The 18,126-nt window shown below is 41.3% G+C and overlaps 1 protein-coding gene across 1 annotated transcript in view; it reads right to left on the bottom strand.

Annotated features, from left to right (window-relative positions):
- Nucleotides 1-18,126, bottom strand: part of KCNJ6 (potassium inwardly rectifying channel subfamily J member 6) — a 354,451-nt gene that overhangs the window by 73,083 nt on the left and 263,242 nt on the right. The window lies entirely within an intron of this gene.

Raw genomic sequence — 18,126 nt, 5'->3', positions numbered from 1 at the left:
AAAAACTGACTGGAGATCCTCTTTAAGCTATAAATGACCAAGGACCATGCAGGGGGAGGATGTTGCTTGAGTTGACTATTTTTGCTCTCCCCCCCTTTCCCCTATTTAGTACATTGCTGGCCAGACCCATAACGTTATTAGCTGTCATGGTGCTGGTGGCTGCCCATACCAATCAATAATGCTGTGTGGCTCAGGTGCAGAACATACACAGGGCTGAACATGCACTGAGGATGGCGTATCCATTATGGACACTCCAGTCTCACTGCTGCCCCCCCCCAATACCTCCATAAGTGTCTCCTGAGGTGGCTGCCGCATGGGTGACACGGCGCTAGTTGTGAAAAAGATGAAAAAGACAAGGTACAACAATTTTATTTTAGAGTGGGTCCCTTTGCAAAAATATATATGGCAGACTTTAGACAGCCAAGCAGTAAGCCAGTCGCAAAACTGACTGTTCCTTTTTTCTTTTTTTTTACAGACAATTTTCTGCTTTGGTATTAGTGAATTAATCTGGAGGAGAAAGGACCATAAAGAATGGTAGTCTAACAGGGTGGTAATTAGGAGGTACAGAGTCCCTAGAGAAGTGGTGCTTGCTCCTTTATGGTATTAAGGGGAATATGTGTAAGAATCCTTCAAAAACATTGACAGGAAATAGCAAGTGACTTACTTTATATTGCATATATGATAGGATGTACATTGGGCCATTCAAACCCCTAAGGACTACTATGTTTTTATTAGCCAGGACATTTTTCTTTAAAAGCGATTTGCTACTAAGGATTTGACTCCCCTGTCTAGAAGTGTTAAACCTCTTTAAGGTTATTATTGATATCTGTGTCCTTTTTGGGGAACATTTGTGCTGATATCCTGTCTCTTGAGACAGATGTCCCTGAGACAGGAGGAAGAAACCTCTCCAACAGCCGCACACACAACAATACATTAACCTTTTTTTATAAAGTTGGGAAGGTTTTTGTGATTGTCCATGTCCCCACTGGGTGGATTTCTTCTCATAGCCGGTCACTTAAAATACAGATAGCCAGACCAGGGATGTCTGAATCCAGAGGTCTGCTACCGCCCACCCCATACATTTAAAACTTGTCATGGAAGAACTATTATTTGTAGGGTGGTAATCCTAGGAGCTGTGATGAAAAAAAAATATATGCAAAGTTCACCAAAAAAAAGAAAACAAAAGTAGAGATGAGAGAGCCCTTAGAGTGTAGTAAATATACAGTATTTTTGGAAGGTGATGATTTGACAAAAATTAAATGCCCTTACATTTATTAAGGTTGTGGGCAACCAAAATTTATGGTAAAGACAACCTTCCACTTTAGAATGCAAAGAATATCCCTGACTCCATTCAGAAGGGTGGGTGATTGCACTTAAGGCCTCTAGGTAACACAACCCTAGGTCCTCAGGAGAGATAGGGTGGTGGATTGAACATTACCAGTATTTAAATACAGGCATACTTTTACCAGGTCAATGAATCAGAAAGTGTATTGCACCCAAAAGACCACCATGATAGCCATGCAAAGTCTGCATAGATAGCCTCCATATTTATACTATATGGATGGAGATAAAAAAAAACCCTCAGGGGTTAAAGCAGAAGAGGTACCTTGGTTGTATTGCTTTGATGGCCATGGAAAGGTTGAAGTCATCAGAAGTATGGTTATTGGTATCAATTGTCTAATTCATAATTTTGAAGATTTCAACCTTTCCATGACCATCACGCAATACGAACAAGATGCCTCTGCCACATTAACCTTTGAGGGTTTTTTATCTCCATCCATATAATAGAAATATGGAGGCTATCTATGCAGACTCTGTATGGCTATCATGATGGTCTTCTGGGTGCAATACATCTTCTGATTCATTGACCTGGAGCAAGTATGCCGGCATTTTAGTACTGGTAATGTTTACAGCATACTTGACAATCTTTTTGAACTTTAAAAAAGCTCAGACTTAGTTTTATTGTTTTACAGCAGCTCTGAGGGGAGGCTGTGTTTCAGGGAAATAAGGGAACCAATGGTTGGATCTTTGCTAGCATTTTAAAAGTTGTTCTAAAGACTGAAGTTTTTTTTACCTTCATGCATTCTGTATACAGTGCCTTGAAAAAGTATTCATACCCCTTGAAATTTTCCACATTTTGCCATTTTACAAGCAAAAACATAAATGTATTTTGTTGGGATTTTATGTGATAGACCAACACAAAATGGCACATAATTGTGAAGTGGAAGGAAAATGAGAAATGGTTTTCAAATGTTTTTACAAATAAATATGTGAAAAGTGTGGCGTGCATTTGTATTCAGCCCCCTTTACTCTGATACCCCTAACTAAAATCTAGTGGAACCAATTGCCTTCAGAAGTCACCTAATTAGTAAATAGAGTCCACCTGTGTGTAATTTAATCTCAGTATAAATACAGCTGTTCTGTGAAGCCCTCAGAGGTTTTTTTGGAGAACATTAGTGAACAAATAGCATCATGAAGGCCAAGGAACACACCAGACAGGTCAGGGATAAAGTTGTGGAGAAGTTTAAAGCAGAGTTAGACTATAAAAAAAATCCCAAGCTTTGAGCATCTCACGGAGCACTGTTCAATCCATCATCCGAAAATAAAAAGAGTATGGCACATCTGCAAACCTACCAAGACATGGCCGTCCACCTAAACTGGCAGACCGGGCAAGGAGAGTCAGAAAAGCAGCCAAGAGGCCCATGGTCACTCTGGAGGAATTGCAAAGATCCACAGCTCAGGTGGGAGAATCTGTTCACAGGACAACTATTAGTTGCGCACTCCACAAATCTGGGCTTTATGGACGAGTGACAAGAAGAAAGCCATTGTTGAAAGAAAGCCATAAGAAGTCCTGTTTACAGTTTGTGAGAAGTCATGTGGGGGACACAGCAAACGTGGAAGAAGGTGCTCTGGTCAGATGATACCAAAATTGAACTTTTTCACCTAAAAGTGGCAGAAAACTAACACTGCACATCACTGTGAACACACCATCCCCACTGTGAAACATAGTGGTGGCAGCATCATGTTGTGAGGATGCTTTTCTTCAGCAGGGACAGGGAAGCTGGTCAGAGTTGATGGGAAGTTGAATGGAGCCAAATACAGGGCAATCTTAGAAGAAAACCTGTTAGAGTCTGCAAAAGACTTGAGACTGGGATGGAGGTTCACCTTCCAGCAGGACAACGACCCAAAACATACAGCCAGAGCTTCAATGGAATGGTTTAGATCAAAGCATATTCATGTGTTAGAATGGCCCAGCCAAAGTTCAGACCTAAATCCAACTGAGAATCTGTGGCAAGACTTGGAAATTGCTGTTCACAGACACTCTCCATCCAATCTGACAGAGCTTGAGCTATTTTACAAAGAAGAATGGGCAAAAATGTCCCTCTCTGGGTGTGCAAAGCTGGTAGAAACATCCCCAAAAAGACTTGCAGCTGGAATTGCAGCGAAAGGTGGTTCTATAAAGTATTGAGTCCGGGGGGGCTGAATACAAATGCACACCACACTTTTCACATATTTATTTATAACAAAATCCATTTTGTTTATAACAAAAACCATTTATCATTTTCCTTCCACTGCACAATTATGTGCCATTTTGTGTTGGTCTCTCACATAAAATCCCAATAAAATACATTTACGTTTTTGGTTGTAACATGAGAAAATGTGGAAAATTTCAAAGGGTCTGAATACTTTTTCAAGGCACTGTATAGATATATATATGTATATATATACTTTCATTGTGCAGCTCCCTCCCCAGCCCCCCCCCTAATACTTACCTGAGCCCAATCTTGACCCAGCGATGTGCATGAGAGCAGCGGCTCTCCTGGGTCTCTCCCTCCTCATTGGCTCCCACTGCTGTCAATTACACCCAGTGAGGAGGGATTGAGCCACGGCCTGTGTGACATATAGACACATATAGCTAGCTCGGGAGTGAACAGGCATGAGTGCCACCAGAGCAAGCAGCTTGCTATGGGGGCACTGAGAAAGGAGGAAGTGCCAGAAGCAATGGCGGGGGAACTGAGAAGAAGGGATCGAGGCTGCTCTGAGCAAAACCATTAGACAGAATAGGTAAGTATGACATGTTTACTGTTTTAAGGGAAAAAAACAAGTCTTTAGAACCACTTTAAATGATAAATATTCAAATGCTGACGCAAACGTAATCTTTTGTATTTAATACAATTGATAAATTTTCATGATTTAGTTGGCAGCGTCCCTTTTTAGGCATAATGCATTTGCACAAATGAGCATATCAATGTTTTCCATTAGTATATACAATAGACGTTGTCTGGAAACAGAACCATAGGACAGGTGGTGCTACCCGTACGGAATCTAATACAGCTGTGAGATGATCGAATTAGCTGGGAAGTGAACACAAAACCTCAATTAATTTTCATTGTATTGCGAACAATCAGGTTTTGCTTTGTGTGTGGCTAACAACATCTGTCAGGTGATTAACAAGTGAGTAATAATTAGATTGCGTAATTGACTTTAACCACTGCGTGACAAGGGCGCACAGCCTTCAGCTTCCTGGTCAATAAGAGGCCAGATAATGGAACTAGCCAATACCACTGCTAATGCAACTTAAATAAACCTGCTTGCTGCTCTCAGTGCTTTGAGATTACGTTTTGCTTAGTGAGATTTGTATACACTATCAGACCTAAAGCAGAAATCCTGACAAAAATATCAAGATAAAAGTGAATAGTTTGTTTAAAGTTGGAATTAAAAAGCAGATTTTGCGGAAGTACTTACCTGCAGTCCAGAGCTATCCCCTGCAGTAATTCTATTCAACCATTAGATGTCATCTGTCTGACAGCTAGCATCATTCAATCTGCTTCCTCTGAGCCCAGGCTGTCTAGGACCTGCCCCCAGCCTGTGACTGGACAGTTATGGAGAAGCAGCACAGTGATACGCTGATCCCCTGGTTACTTGTGCCACTTCTATCTCTCACACTTAAACTTTACTGCAGAGTGACGGAGAAGTAACAGATTAATGGGACCATCTATGCTTTCTCCTCCTGCCAGCATGTTCCTTGTCAGCACATGTGCATTTACCACACCTGATAGGCTCCTGATGCTGCGGTGGATGTTTTTTAACTCCTTCCCCAAAGTATGTACCCATACGTCCTCTAGTCATGACCCTGGTATCTTTTTTTTTTTTTTTCAGCCAGCGATGCCAAAAAATCTAAAAAGCAATCTGAGTGGCTAAAAAGCCGCTAGATTGCTTTTACATGTGGCGGAATGGAGGTACCCCTCACTATCCTTCACTACCTTCCTGGGCTCTCCTGTCCCACCAGGGAGCCCGGGACTGAAGTTGGCAGTTCCGTCGCTTTACCATAGAGATCACTGAAGACAGGAACGTCCTCCCATCATCTCTATGGTCTGAGAAACTGGAAGCGATGAGTATATTTACATGTGGCAGAATGGGGGCCCCCCTCGCTATCCTTCACTGCCTTTCCGGGCTCTCCTGTCCCACCGGGGAGCCCGGGACTGAAGTTGGCAGTTTCGTCGCTTTACCATAGAGATCACTGAAGACAGGAACGTCCTCAATCATCTCTATGGTCTAAGAAACTGGAAGAGATGAGTATATTGTCACTTCCAGTTCTGGCTAGGCATCGATCTTGGCATGTAAAGGAAAGGCAGTACAGTTATAAAACACAAGAGGATTAGCAGGGTCTTGCTCATGAGAGCTTACAATCTAAAAGGGAGGTAATTACTATCAGGAGCTGATGGAGAAAGAAGAACATTTTTAGGTGGAAGTGGGAAAGGCTTGCCTGATGAGATGATTTTCAGGGACAGATTGATTGATAGGATATCAGAGGCTCTGGAGAAGTGGGAGGAGGTGAAGAGGGAACTAGATAGCAGGACATTGTACGAGGAGTGAAAAGGACAGTTTGCGGGGATGGCTTGGGCTATTTATCCTTTTACCACCCCCAAACAGATGTAGCTCACCTCTCCCCCCCAGCCCTGATCACTTTGCTTGTTAGATCTTGCTCCGAGGCCTGCAGATTTGTTTGCATTCCTCCACCTATTTTGTGATTCAATGTTCAGCCCCATAAGTATGGATCTTGGAGACAAATTAACTCCTATCTGTCTATCCATAAACTTCAATGGGGCCAATCAGTACATGAGTGTACACAGTTTAATCAAAAAGGAGACATAGAAATGTAAACAATGCAGTGGGTCTCAGAGCAAGATCTAGGTAAGTATAGTGATTTGGGGGAAGGGTGGCCTATACTTGCTTGGGGGGGGGGGGGCGGTAGAGCCAAAAGGGTAATTACATTTTTACATGCTTCACCTATAACGGTTTTAAAGGTTTTTTTTTTTTAATAAAAGCATCACTGTGCTATGATTGATGTTATTGCTCTTTCAATGTGATTGTGGAGCTGATTCATGGCATGTTTTGTGTACATGGGGATCTCAGATATCATGGAGGAGTACAAATAACCAATAGATCCTGTCCTCATAATGAAGTATATGATTGGGGTGACTTCCAGTCCTCTAGAGGCGACAGGATCTTGTTTGGAAGTGGAAAGGGATCTCGGCGTACCATGTTCTTTTATTACCGAAAGTGCTTGTTAATTTTTTGCACATATTAAATTTTTATATGAATTGATTTTTTTTCTCCACACCTAGTGGCACTTTGATATGGTTTATTAAGAATTACATTGGAGGCAAGGGATCTATATTTTAGCCTTGCAGTTTTGTACATCTATAATACTGTTTTGTTTTGTTTTTGCTAGGTGCAGCAGAACAGAACATTTGTGATATATCATTCTGGCTTTTTGCACATAAAATGATCTTTGTGATTTACTTTGCATCAGGCATCTGTGTACTGCTGCTCCTTCGTTATTCATCCACATGGAAGACAAATATATTTGAAATATATTTTAAAAATATTCTTCCCAAATATATTGACATATTATTATTTTATTATTATTATTATTATTATACAGGATTTATATAGCGCCAACAGTTTGCTCAGCGCTTTACAATATAACGGGAGACAATACAGCAACAATACAGTTCAATACAAGAGGATTAGGAGGGCCCTGCTCCTTGGAGCTTACAATCAAAGAGGGAGGGGCTAGTGGTACAAAAGGTAGTAACTGTAGGGGATAAACTGGTAGGAGGAGTAGAAGATTTTATTACTGGCTGAGGGCATCCTTGAAGAGATAGGTTTTCAGAGATCGCCTAAAAGTGAGCAGAGTAGGCGATAGTCTGATAAATTGGGGTAGAGAGTTCCAGAGGATGGGGGAAGCTCTGGAGAAGTCCTGGAGACAAGCATGGGAGGAGGAGACAAGGGAGCTAGAGAGCAGGAGGTCGTTCGAGGAGTGGAGAGTAGGGTTTGAGTGATATTTGGAGACATGATTGGAGATGTCATTTGGGGCAGAGTTATGAATGGCTTTATACGTTAATGTTTTGAATTTTATCCGTTGGGCAATGGGAAGCCAGTGGAGGGATTGGCAGAGGGGGGTGGCAGATACAGAACGGTTAGTAAGGTGGATGAGTCTGGCAGCAGCACTCATGATAGACTGAAGAGGGCATAGCCTATGATGAGGTCGGCCAATGAGGAGGGAGTTACAATAGTCAAGTCGAGATATAACAAGGGAGTGAATAGGTTGCTGAGACATATAATTTAAAAACTACAATTTTAGCCATATTCAATATATGTAGATATATATATATATATGTATACACACACACTGCATGTTGAAATGCGCTTTTTATATATTACAAAATATATGAAAAATATTTTTAAAAATATATTTTTTTAACATATATTCTTCAGATTTTTTTTAACATATAAAAAAGTCATTTTAACATATATTTTTACATATATTTGTAAATGCATTCCAAAAATGTAGATTAAATGTATTTTTAAAGACATACGGTATATTTGAAAATGTATTTTTAAAAATATTTTTCATATATTTTGTAATAAAACTGCATTTCAACATACAGTTTATATATATATATATATATATATATATATATATATATATTTATTGAAATATATTTTGAAATATATTGAATATAGCCAAAACTGTAGTATTTCAAATATATGTCAATATATTTGGGAAGAATATTTTTAAAATATATTTTAAATATATATTATTCGTACATGTGGGCAATCACAGGCTGAGGTGGACCCTTAACGTGGCCATACTGCTTATAGTGCATTCTGCGGGGAGGCCTGGGGCTTGGCCCTGTCTCCTGTAGGGGTTGTCTAAACCAGAAGACAAATCTTTTAAATCTTTTGATAGGTTCATTGTAAACAGATATAAAAGGAGTAAAAGAAGGCGCCACCGAGTGAAGACAGGTAATACTTTAATTGTGAACAATTGTGTGAATGAACACTTACATTGTGAAGGATAAAATAAGGCACAATAAGTGAGTGTTCATTCATACTATTGTTCTCAATTAAAGTATTAACGGTCTGCACTCAGTGGCGCCATCTTTTATTCCTTTTTTTACATGTGACATTGGAGATCTGCTTCTGCTCTACTTTGGAGGCTGCCTAGAGGTTTTAACCATTCCTTGGTACCCCGTGGTTTCGCTACTGGATCCTGGTCCTTGTCCCCCCTTCGTTTTTTCCCCTCCCCCACTCGTATTTTTTCACCCCCCTGCGGGACTATGGACCTAATTATGGACATCTAACTTTGCGCCAACTCATCCCACGTATAAATTGTAAACAGATGCATCTTGCATAGTTGCCCATTGGTCCTGTCCAGGAATATTTACGACTTACAACATTTTTTCATTTTAGCAAAAATCTGCATCCATATTTACGAAAGACTAGTATAGATTTCCTAGCGCTCAGGAAGAGACATACACTTTATTCCCAATCCCCCAGCTGCTGGTAATTCTTGTCCCCCTAGAAAAATACCATGAACCTATAAGTTATCCAGTGCTTTCAAAAAGTCTTACCACCATCTTCTTCTGCTGGGATACTGCTTTTCTGAGATATGGGAAAATGTGAAATGTGAGCATTTTAAACACCTACAAAATAGCGTTTTTTCTACACTACTGCACTATGAGCTTTTTACTTTCATCTATCTTGTCTATCAGAGTATCACAAAGAGCTTTAAGAAGTTTCCTGTGTTAAAGGAGAAGAATAGAGAAGAATAGGGTGGTGTGTTTGGTAAGAGGACATCTGAATTTGCAGTGACTTGAATGCATTCACAACTGTACTTTATGATCACGGATTCATATGAACACAATTGTACTAATGTGTGAGATGTTTTTTGAATATATATTGTATAACTGTATAGTTTTGTTTCTTTTGGGAACATTCCATGGAGGATATACAGTATGAGGAAGGTATGAAGCAGGAGCACTAATTTGGTGAAGAAGTAACAAAAAGTAGCATATGTGGGGAATTTGGTTCTTATTTCATGAAGTGTTTCATGACCCACTGGTTCTTGGGTCTAAATATCTAGTGAGAGTTTAATATTTTTATAAGAGAAGAAGGAAGAATTTATCACATAAGATAAGATGTAGATGGGACGGGAGTCACTTTGGGTGGGGGGGCCATGGAACCCAGCTTACTTTGGAGAGGTGGGGAGACCCCTGTCTCAGCCCCCCATATCCCTATTATGTGTAAGTCACCCTGTGCCTGTTAGGGGTACAGGGTGATCTGTCCTGATATTGTGTAGACATGTCTAGGAGATAGGTGGGGTGGGGGTTGTGGATTGTTTGGTGTTGTGTGGCTGCATCCCATTGTTCTATTGTTTGTCTGGCTTGGGAGAAAACTATTATGGGATGTATGTGTTTATGTGTATTAGCTTAGTGGGGGGGTATCTCCAGCAGCCCTCCCTCCTGATGGGACTGTCTGTTGGGGTGAAGTTTGAATACCTGTGTGTCTCTTGTTACTAAATGTAGATTGCCCCGCCCTGTGTCATTATGCAGGGAGGGGGGACTGTCCCTTGAGTGTATCTGTGTTGAAATAAACTAGTCTTGTATGGTCAGCTGTGTTGTCTGTTGTCGGTGTTCGGACATGGAAGCGGTATTCTAACGGAAGTACCCAAGCGCAGTCTGGGTCAGTTCAGTTACAGTAGATATTGGACTTTTATTGAATTTAGGGATTAACTTTTTGAGATGACATTTTTGTATTTTTGGAGTTGTATGACTTTTTTGAAAGCGCTGGATCACTCATCAACAGTACTGGGGACAAACTGAAGAGGCAATGTTATTTTATTAAGTGTATATATTTTTAAAACTAATTTTTCTTTATTATTTGCTACAAACATTTAATAATGGGTGCACCCTTGATACTTTGTCCCTCAGCACTAGGTGTTTTCTAAAGAGACAGCAAAACAGAAGCTGTCTGCTTTCATATTTTCTCTCTCTCTCTGGTTGACGCTTCATTGCTCTTCCACACAACTTAGATCTGTTGAAAGGGTTGTTTTAAAGGAAATTTTTTTTGTCTTTTTTACTCTATTTAATGTTTGCCACAATTAAAATTTTCTTTTTGTGTAGGTAAATATGAACACTTCTAACATACATTTAAAAAAAAAAAATCTATTTTTGTTTGCTAGAAAATAACTTAAACCCCCCAAACATTATATACAGTATATTTTAGCAGAGGCCCTATAGAATAAAATGATGGGTGTTGCAATTTTTTTTATGTTACATGATATTTGCGCAGCAGTTTTTCAGATGTAATTTTTTTGGGGAAAAAACACACTTTAATGAATTTTATTACACGAAAACACAATATAATGCCAAATTTGTGGAAAAATATAAAAGATTATGTTATGCGGAGTAAATAGATACCAAACATGTCATGCTTTAAAATTGTGTACACCCGTGGAATGGTGCCAGACTATGGCACCTTAAAATCTCCACAGGCAATGCTTTAAATGGCTTTACAGGTTACCAATTTCGCGTTACACAGGAGGTCTGGTACTAGAATTATTGCTCTTGATCTGACACAAACGATGATACCTCACAAGTGTGCTGAGATCACCTTTTACATATGCATGCGAGATTAACATATGCGTTTGCATTTGTGTGTAAGCACGGAGGGACAGGGGAACTATACATTTTTTAAAAATTTATTTAAACCTTTTTTTTACACTCTCCTTTTTTATTACCTTTATTGCTATAACAAGGGATGAACAACATCCCTAGTGACAGCATGGGCCGTGAAAAGCTGTCTTTATAGAGACTGCTCCTCTGGCTTCAGTGCAGCTGACCAGACAAAGATCAGTCTGATTGGCTGTTTTCCTGACCACTAATGGCCAGGTAAACAAAGAGCCGAAACTGGAAATGATGAAATCCTCTTTGCTTCTGGTTTCTGGGGTCACAGAGAGGGAGGAACAACAACGGGGCGCGGGAGCCCAGGAAAGACAGTGGCAGGAGAGGAGGGGGACCTCTTTCCACCACCCGCAGAAGTGATCAAGTGGCTGTTTAGCCACTCTAATCACTTCTGCTAAATAAGCCCATTGCCAGCTTTTGATACCCAGATGATGGCTGCACTCCTAGGACATCATATGGTGTGCACCAGGGGAGAAGTGGTTAAATACCATACAGCAGGCCTTGAAATTTCCACTCGCCTGCTCGCCAATGGCGAGTGGAAATTATGGTGGGGGCGAGTGTGTCCCCCAGGGCCGTCTTGCTGAGCAGACTCAGAACTCAGGCCGGATCTGTCATTGGCACTGGGAGCCATCAGACTGCTCAATAGCTGAGCGCAGTGAAAGCAAAGCAAGGAGTGTGTGCTGTGCTCTCTGCCTCCCCCTAAAGTGCAGTACCCGACTCTGTGCGTGAACAACGAATTACTGCAACTTTTTATAGGGTGTGTGTGCCTACCTAATTTCAGCTTACTCTGGTCATATGATCCTCTATGTCAGCCAGTGGTGGCTTCAGGGGAGAGGAGAGAGCACTTAACAGCGTGTGTGTACATGTGTGTATGTTTGTGTGTGTCTGTGTATGCATGTACATGTGTCTGCGTGTATGTATATGTATGCGTGTGTGTACATGTACATGTGTTTGTGTGTATGTACGTACATGTGTCTGTGTATGTATGTACATGTGTCTGTGTATGTATGTACATGTGTCTGTGTATGTATGTACATGTGTCTGTGTGTATGTATATGTGTCTGTGCATGTACATGTATCTGTGTGTATGCATGTCTGTACGTGCCTGTGTGTGTATACATGTGTCTGTACGTGTGTGTGTACATGTGTCTCTGTGTGTGTATATGTGTGTGTATGTACATGTCTGTGTGTGTGTATAGGTGTCTGTGTGTGTTTGTTGGTGGCGAGTAACTCTTAAGGCCTGGCTGGTAGCTCAGGACTTGAAATTTAAGCCCTGCCATACAGCATAATTTTTTAAAAGTTATAAAGCTTTAAACTTTCTGGCAGTAGATTTATCCTATAATGACATAGGGCTCAGTTGGAGGAACCATACTGTCCAGTGGAGGACACACATTCGACAACCCTGGAAATATTGGATAGCAGCGGAACCTAAAATTCTTGAAGAAAGTGAACCACCTTCTTCACACTTGCTCAAAATACTGAACCTGAACAAACATGCCTATAGCTTTAATGTGTGTTATTCAGTACCTTTGATAAGCATTTAATGTTCTTTAAAAACATTCCCCAAGCGCCCTATGCACGTTTTATGTACGTAAAAAAAAAGTGAAAAATGTCTAACGTGCCAAGTTTTGAAATGCAGTGACATGACGCAAACACTGTTTTGAACAGCTCTGTGTGCCGTATTATCATTTGGCAACTGCTTTACTAGGCATTTGAGGAGCGTTAAAAGCATGTCTCACATACCTGCTTTTAATGCTTGTGAACAGGGCCTTAGTTAGGCATACATTTTCTCATTTTACAGACTATCATGGTTTTATTTCCCAAATCCGGGTCACAGGGTCACTATAAGGCTGCCCATAGATGGATCCTTGTTTTTTGTCAGCCAACAGATTCTCCCATCCAATTAGGGGAGGTGGATGGAGGATTCCTCTCCGTTGTGTTATTCAGATAGAGGGATACCTCTGCTGTCAGAATACATTGAGCGGCGATGCAGCTGATTGCCTGCAGCTGCTGATTGAATAAAATTTTTTTAACATCCTATTCAACTTCTGTTGAGCAATAATGGCCAGAGACAGATTGGAATTCAGCCAGTTTCTGCTGAACTGGACGAATTTTGATCCATCTATGGCCAGCTTAAACAAAAAGTGCAGGATTGAAAAAAAACAAAAAACATTTTTACGAACCTAGATGGCTGCAGCATTGATCCGATGCTGGAGCTGTCCCCTACCAGCTCTACCCCGAGAACTGAGTGATCTCATAACTGCTGATCACTCAGTTCTCAGTCTTCACTGAGCAGAGAGTGGTGACTGTCAGTCACTGGCTCTCTGATCTGCCCCTCCAGCCAGTGTTGAATACTTTTGTTTTGCTGCCGTAGGCAACACAAGAATCGGGTATCCCCCCCCCCGGTTGCTACCACCCTCCACCACTGCCAATCGCCCCCCCCCCCCCGGTCGCCAATATCCGATCATCTGCCACCGAGAATGCTAGATTTAAGAAGAACTCACTGACACAAGAAGCAGCTGGCGGTCCATGCACCCTCCAGCAGCGCTCAGCCTCTTCAGCAGGTCCCCGTCCCTCCTGCCTGGCAAATGCCTTGTTTGCCTCGCGGTAAATACGCTGCCTCCACCGGTCACTAGAGCCCTACGTTGTGGATGGGCGGGAGTGGCTGGCTCAGGCTCTCACCTGTGTGCAAAAGGCTGAGCTAGCTGCCAGTCAGGCATCTAGTCGGATCCTGACATTATTGTCAGAATCCCTGTAGAATCTTGATTGGCTCTGTGACATCACAGGACTGTGACCAACAAGAGCAGTATGGCCAAAAAACCTTTGCCCATATTTCTCCTTTAAGCCTTTACAATGCTACTTTGGCTCATTAGTAGAAGAATTCACGAAAGAATCTGTAAGCTGACATTAAACTTGCACGTGCCTATCCGACCCTATCTGTTCCTGCCCCTGCCCCCCCACACACCCCATCCCAAGTCTGTTCACAAAGCTCTCCTATTGCACTTCTTTGATACACATATCTTTGTAACTGTGTATATTTATCTGGGGCTAAATAACGAGCTTCCTGTATACCTCATAATGCCATGTATTAAAAGGGTTGTGTCAGCTCTGCACAATGCGGTATAACCCAGCAACCAGTAATAGCCTATTTCATGCATGGGGAGATAAGCAAAGTGCTAAAAAAGCCACATAAACCGTGAGTTACACACATTGTTAATCAGGGACAGATGGGAGCAGCTAGCAAGGAAACAGGACAAAAAAACCCATCAGGTTTAAAATAGGTATCGTGGTCCGGCAATCTGCAAATCAGTGTTTTTATTGGCAGGAAATAGTGTGAAATAATAGTTCCTGGGAAGGAACAAGAAACTGAGAAATAATTACTCATGCTAATACAGTTTTTTCTCCTTTGCTTGAACTGGGGAAGGATGACGTGCATTGATTTTCACTGGGCAGGAGACACACAGGGGGTTATTTACTAAAACTGGAGAATGCAAAATCTTTTGCAGTTCTGCCTAGAAACCAATCAGTATCCAGGTTTTATTGCCAAAACTTAATTGAACCAGCTGAAGTTAGAAGCTGATTGGCTGCGATTTATTTATTTATTATTTATTTCAGGTATTTTATAGCGCTGTCAATCTAAGCAGCACTTTACATACAGTTGTGTTAAAAATAATAGCAGTGTGTTGAAAAAAGTGAATAAAGCTCAAAATCCTTCTAATAGCTTTTATTTCCATACACACAAATGCATTGGGAACACGACACATTCTATTCCAAATCAAAAAATGAAGAAAAATATATCAAATTTGTGTTGTTCCTCTAAAAAAATTGAAGAAAAGTGAATATTAGACTGTTCAAAAAAATAGCAGTGTTTGTATTCTTCTTTACAAACTCAAACATTCACTATAGAAACTGAAAAATGTTTGAAGATTTTGCTTTCCTTTGAATCACTTAATGAATATTTGGTTGTAGTCGCACTGTTTCTGAGAACTGCTGTACATCTGTGTTGCATGGAGTCACCCAACGTCTGGCACCTGTGAACAGGTATTCCAGCCCAGGATGATTGGACAACATTCCACAGTTCTTCTCTATTTCTTGGTTTTGCTCCTCAGAAACTGCATTTTTGATGTCACCCCACAAGTTTTCTATTGGGTTAAGATCCGGGGATTGGGCTGGCCACTCCATAACGTCAATCTTGTTGGTCTGGAACCAAGATGTTGCACGTTTACTGGTGTGTTTGGGGTCTTGGTCTTGTTGGAACACCCATTTCAAGGGCATTTCCTCTTCAGCATAAGGCAGCATGACCTCTTCAAGTATTCTGATGTATTCAAACTGATCCATGATCCCTGGTATGCGATAAATAGGCCCAACACCGTAGTATGAGAAACATCCCCATATCACGATGCTTGCACCACCATGCTTCACTGTCTTCACAGTGTACTGTGGCTTGAATTCAGTGTTTGGGGGTCGTCTGACAAACTGTCTCCGGCCACTAGACCCAAAAAGAACAATCTTACTTTCATCAGTCCACAAAATGTTGCGCCATTTCTTTTTAGGCCAGTCAATGTGCTCTTTGGCAATGTGCCTCTTCAGCACGCCTTTTTTTCAACAGTGGGACTTTGCGGGGGCTTCTTGCAGATAGGTTGGCTTTAGACCTTCTTTCATCTTCCTGGAGCTGATTGTTGGCTGAGTCCTTGCCATTTTGGCTATTCTTCTATCCATTCGAATGGTAGTTTTTCGCTTTCTTCCACGTCTTTCAGGTTTTGGTTGCCATTTTAAAGCATTTGCGATCATTTTAGCTGAGCAGCCTATCATTTTCTGCACATCTTTGCATGTTTTCCCCTCTCCAATCAACTTTTTAATCAAGGTACGCTGTTCTTCTGAACAATGTCTGGAACGACCCATTTTCCTCAGAATTTCAGAGAGTAATGCACTGTAACCAGCATGTACAACATTTGCTGCCTTCCTTCCTTAAATAATGGCAATAATTGCCACCTGTTTTTCAAAGAATGAATGACCTCACTAATAGAACTCCACACTGCTATTATTTTGAACATGCCCCTTTCAATGAGTGATTCAATTACACAGAATCAGCAGCATGCATGTCATGACTGTTGGGTCTGTTGGATTTCTATTACTCTACTACACCTGCTAGTAAATTATTTGCCACATAGAAATATCATTTCTACCAAAAACAGTGATTGATCAGGTTAGTGATGTCTGACTGCTATTATTTTGAACACAACTGTATATATTGTACATTCACATCAGTCCCTAACCCTAAAGAGGCGTACAGTCTAAAGTCCCTAACTTACATTCATACATACACAAACTAGGGCTATTTTCGACAGGAGTCAATTAACCTACCAGCATGTCTTTGGAGTGTGGGAGGAAACTGGAGTTTTCTGTGTATCTAAGAAACAATCCAGGCCTTTTTTGAAGCAATCCACTGAGCTGGCCAGAACCAACTCTTGAGGGAGTCTATTCCACATTTTCACAGCTCTCACTGTGAAGAAACCTTTCCATGTTTGGAGATTAAATTTCTTTTCCTCCAGGCCCCCTTGTCCTCTGTGATGACCTCAGGGTAAATAACTCCACACCGAGTTCACTATATGAACCACTAATGTATTTATACATGGAGATCATATCCCCCCTTATGTATTATACATGGAGATCATATCCCCCCTTATGTATTATACATGGAGATCATATCCCCCCTTATGTATTATACATGGAGATCATATCCCCCTTAATCTCCTCTTCTCAAGAGAGAATAAATTCAGTTCCTCTAATATTTCCTCATAGCTGAGTTCCTCCATGCCTGGTATCAGTTTGGTTGCCCTTCTCTGTACTTTCTCCAGTTTCCCAATGTTCTTTTTGTTAATTGGTGCCCAAAACTGAACTGCATATTCCAGATGAGGTTTTACTAATGATTTGTATCGGGGGAAATTATATCTCTGTCTCTGGAGTCTATACCTCTTATAATACAAGAGAGGATTTTGCTCACTTTAGAAACTGCAGCTTGGCATTGCATGCCATTATTAAGCTTGTGATCTACCAGAACCCCCAGATCCTTCTCCACCATTGATTCCCCCAGTTGTACCCCCCCTAGTATGTATGATGCATGCATATTCTTAGCCCCCAAGTGCAGAACCTTACATTTATCAACATTAAACCTCATTAGCCACATAGTTGCCTGGAGGAAACCCACATAGGCACAGGGAGAACATGCAAACTCCAGGCAGGTGGTGCCATAGTTGGGATGCACAGCTGTACCAGATTCTGAGTGCTCCAGTTTTAGTAAATCTCCCCTAAAATGTCTGAGACCTGACTTCCTCCATATTGATACTTTGCACAATAAAACACTTGGTAAATGTAACCCACAAGGGTGGCATCACCTTAGTCAGTGGAGGACTGGGCCAGGGGAAATGTTCCCCCCTGGCCAGTTTTAATAAGACATGTTGGGCTGCTAGCAATGAGTGGAGATGTTTTACTTTACAGATATCAATCAGAGCCCACAGCCAATGACACATCATAGACATTTTATAGCCATCAGCTCCCCATTCAGAATTGCAATCACAGCATGTGGCAAATCATATACCCCTAGACCCCATCCACGTTGTTAACCTCTTAATAAAACAACAAAACCAAGCTTAAGGACTCTTTACTGTCTCCAGTGTGCAAAGTTTGGAAGGAAATGCGTGTTGCCTGACTGTACAGAGCTTTAGGGGGACCCAAAACTCGGCGACTCCAAAGGGGGTATTTCTATAGTAGTATACGTTCTTTAGATCACAGAAATCTACCATGAGAAGGGCCAATTGAAAATAGTTATCCCCCTCCCTTCCAGATCAAAGGTTCACAGTCCTCATCTACCACTGAAGCAAGGAAATCCTTTCACTGCAAGTCCTCAGGTACAGATTCTCCTCCAGCAAAGAGAACAGTGAGCAGCACAATATTGCATCACCAAATCTCACTCCAAATCCAGTGAGAGTAGCAGTCAGAGGCAGCATTGCCTTAGAGCAGGGGTTCTCAACCTGTGGGTCGCGACCCCTTTGGGGGTCAAACGACCCTTTCACGGGGGTCACCTAAGACC

The sequence above is a fragment of the Staurois parvus genome, unplaced genomic scaffold (genome assembly GCF_062004578.1).
Source record: "Staurois parvus isolate SC_StPar_1 unplaced genomic scaffold, SC_StPar_1.0 ptg000195l, whole genome shotgun sequence".
NCBI lineage: Eukaryota > Metazoa > Chordata > Amphibia > Anura > Ranidae > Staurois > Staurois parvus.
The sequence above is the reverse complement of the archived record's forward strand: the minus strand, read 5'-3'. Positions and strand labels throughout refer to the sequence as shown.